The sequence below is a fragment of the Euphorbia lathyris genome, chromosome 9 (genome assembly GCF_963576675.1).
Source record: "Euphorbia lathyris chromosome 9, ddEupLath1.1, whole genome shotgun sequence".
Taxonomy (NCBI): domain Eukaryota; kingdom Viridiplantae; phylum Streptophyta; class Magnoliopsida; order Malpighiales; family Euphorbiaceae; genus Euphorbia; species Euphorbia lathyris.
The window spans coordinates 49,232,427-49,236,244 of NC_088918.1; positions in this window are offsets into that span (position 1 = coordinate 49,232,427).

Below are 3,818 nucleotides of genomic sequence, written 5' to 3' on the forward strand. Positions count from 1 at the left end.
CCACATAATTTTGATTTGACAAAATTGTTTAAATACAAATTATAACACATATCCTAAACACACTAAGTTTAAATGCTTTGATTTATTCTACTAATGTGTTTGTTCAATGTTGAGTATAAATGTTATAAGTCATAAGGATTGGAAGGCCCAAGCCCAATACGGAAACCAAGGCCCAAGTCAAACAACTCAGTACACTCGGCCCGCGTATGTCAAGACGCTGCCGTTTTTGTTCAAAACGCAACTCAGCAATCGGAAGGATCTAGAAGACCTTCGGGAACAACTTCAAGATGAAGCTGCTGATTAGTCTCGACAAAGCGTATAAGACAGCAGCTGGCAAAGGAAAACTTCCAGACAAAGTGTTTCCTCTTTTGGCAAAGTTCAGACGACACAGTATGCTGTCCAGTTGACTTTACCATAAAAGGAGAGACCATCTGCTGTGCTGACCGAGAACAGAAGATACACGATTATGATTGGCCGAGAGCTCTGTGCAAGTCAGGATGACAACGACATATAGCCGTTTCCCTCCAACGGTTATTTCGAAATTCGAAATGATCGAATGACCAGACGTCTCTATAAATAGTGCCATCACAAGCTTCACAACACACAGAACTTGATCAAGCCATTACGCTGACCAAATCTCTACAAGTTCTGCAAGCAAGAAGCAAAGCAAATTTCTTACACTACATTTTCATATTTGTGTAAAAGTCTAGAGTGATTGTAAATCGTCTAAAGTGTCTTAGCACATCTTTGTATTAGGACAAAAACACTTATCATTTCTAGAAATAGAAAGGAGAGGCTGAGTACTCGGTTTTAAGTACTCAGCGGAGAGATTAGGATTGAGTAGAAGTATAGAGGAAGGTACTCTTGTCATACTCAATTGCTGATATTGTAAAAGGTTTGAGGCTCTACCTTTAAAGAGCTCAGTAGAGGATTCGAAATCTCGGAAGTGTTCCGGGGACAGGACGTAGGCTTAGAAGAAGCCGAACCTGGATAAATCTGCTGAGTGAAGTATTTCTAAACCTTAACTCCTAATTTATATTGCTTGCTTTAAATAATCAAAACTGACCAAGTAAAGAGGTCAAATTGAGTTTTGCGCGTTGAACGTCTGAGTTCAGGAATAGACTCCAAGTGCTATCTCTTGACTCAAGCTGAGGAACTGACCTAGTCACCTGTTGACTAAGCCAGTATCTTGCTGTTTACTCAGCGCCGCTGTTCAAACCTTTTTCTTTAGAAAAAAAAGAAGTCTGCCTAAATGGCGAAAAAAGTTTAAATAGTTCCTAACCCCCCCTTGGAACTATACTTGCAACTAAACAAGGGACCAACAAGTGGTATCAGAGCCTCAAAGCTCACTTTAAAAGGTCCAACAACCTTGAGCTGATCCCTACCATGGGCGAAAACAGCACTCGGTTTCTCCCTGGAAACCAAACAACTCAAATACTGCCTGAGGGGCTGTTGTTAGACAAGGTGCCGAATGGTCTCGCCCGGGCGGACCGGGGGGTGGACACCTCATGGCGACGTAAGCGGTGATTGGCGCCGAAAGCAACCAATCGTGGAATCAAGCTGCTCGGCAGGACCGGAGCTCGGAGATATGGAAGAGTCGCCACCCACGAATGGGAAAATGAACACCGATCCCTTGCGGGAGACCGGTGAGGGTTCGGGAAACTTAGGTACGAGCCGAGAAGGCTAGCTCCTTTCCAGAGAAAGGCTACTAGGCACCCCGACATCGCCCGGTTATGAACCACCGGCCTCCTACTCAGCGTGTTAGGCGATAACGGACTAATCGCATATTTCTTTAAGTTTAAAATTCATTTGAAACCTTTTCTTTCTCGCTTTGAAAACCGTTTTGAGCATGTTATTTGAAAGCCATTTTAGTAAAGAATCACCCATTTTGCATAAATTTAAAGTATATAGGAGAGAGAGGGGGAGAAAAAAAAATTGATATATTCGCAGTATGATTTTATGTTTTAGACTATATTACATCTATGCTAATCTCACTCCAAAAAACGAGTTTATTTACATGGTTCGTACCTTAATCGCCGTTGGAACGATTTAGGTACGTTTCAAAGCCCTGTTAATGATGATTACTCGAATCGCCGTTGGAACGACTTGAGCATTTGAAAACGTTGAGCAAACAGTTTTAGTCTAAAAACGTGATTAAGCATACAAGTCAATTTATTTTGTACAAAACCATTTAGTTAGGAAAGTAATTCAAAACTTCATTATTTACAACGAAACAATTTACAATGTTCGCTTAATCCGTCGTTGGAACGGATTAAGGTTTCAACACGTGATGTTTTGGAAACGGTTTAAAAATGACAAAAAAAAGTTATTTACACTTTAGGAATATCTAGAAAAACTTTTAATTTAGACAAACAACTTGAAATCTCTTTTTGTCTTTTATTTCCCCTTTTCACTCAATTAACCTTTACTTGAATATATTTACAAGAATGAACCATTTAAATCCCCAAAATTCACCAAATAAAACAAATTTGAAATATATACATATAAAGGTCAAAAAGTGAAGTGAATATACATATATACATATATATATATTTTTATCTAAAAATAAGGATATATCTATAGATTAAAAAAAATAAGTAAAAGATACTAAATATATGTATAATAATGATAATGAAAAATACTAAGTATAATACACTTTTATCCTAATTAAAAACATGTAAAGCAATGAACAAAGTTCATTAAGAATAAGAAAATAAACCTTATATCCCAAAATAACTATTATAATAAATATATAGAAAATAACCCTCCCCAAATATACATTAAACATCAAAATAACATCTAATTATCTACAAAACGTCTACTAATTAATTACCCCAAAATGCCCAAGTAAATAACCCTCTAAAATAATACCCAATATAGTTTAAATGAGTTAAAAGAAAATATATACATATAGTTTTGCAAAATCAAATTAATGAAAAGGATACCCAAATGTACAAAATAAATAAATACATAATAAGTAATTATTAGTTATATACCTCAAAAATAATTTTAAAAAACATATTGCATAATTATACATATACATATACAAGAATAAATGTCAAAAAAGATGAGAAAAAGGTTGAAAAAGGGGTTTTTTTAAGTTCCAGCAGCTTTACCGACGGAAATTCCGTCACTAAAATGCCTTTACCGACAGAAACGGAAGAATTACAGAAACAGCTCCTATACTTTCCAGATTTATTAAAAAGCTTTAGATCTGATCTAATCTATCATTTTGGCCACCGAACTACCCAAATCGGGTCATAGTCTATAACGGAGCATCCCAAAACGATGTTTTATTTCAAAACGTTAATCAAAAACATTTTTAAATTTTAGATCTACAACGTTTTAGTCCCGAACTACCCTTAAATCGGGTCACGGTTCGTATTGGGACTTAAAACGAGGTTTTCCGTTTCAAATCAAAACCAAAGATTTATTTAATGAAAACATGAAATTAATTCAACAAATTTAAACAATAAAAATGCAAAAACAAATAAATAAATGGATCTAAACAACAAAAAGAGATGAATAAATAAACGGGTCTAGTTCCTCGGATTATTACCTCTCAATCGGTAATAGGAATGCCAAATCAAGTCGATTGATAGTGTTTTGAGTCGGATTTTTTTGTGTTTTTGCTTTGTTCGGGTCTCGGGGAATTTTTCCAGGGGTTCGGGTTTTTTTCTCCTCCTTCATGTCTTGGGCTCCATCCTATTTATAGGCAAATGGAGCCCTAAACTTAGTTTATTTTTGGCTCCAAGCCAACTTGGAGCCAAAGACAAGCTAAATTAGCGTAGGCAATTTCATGGAAATTTCCATGGCTA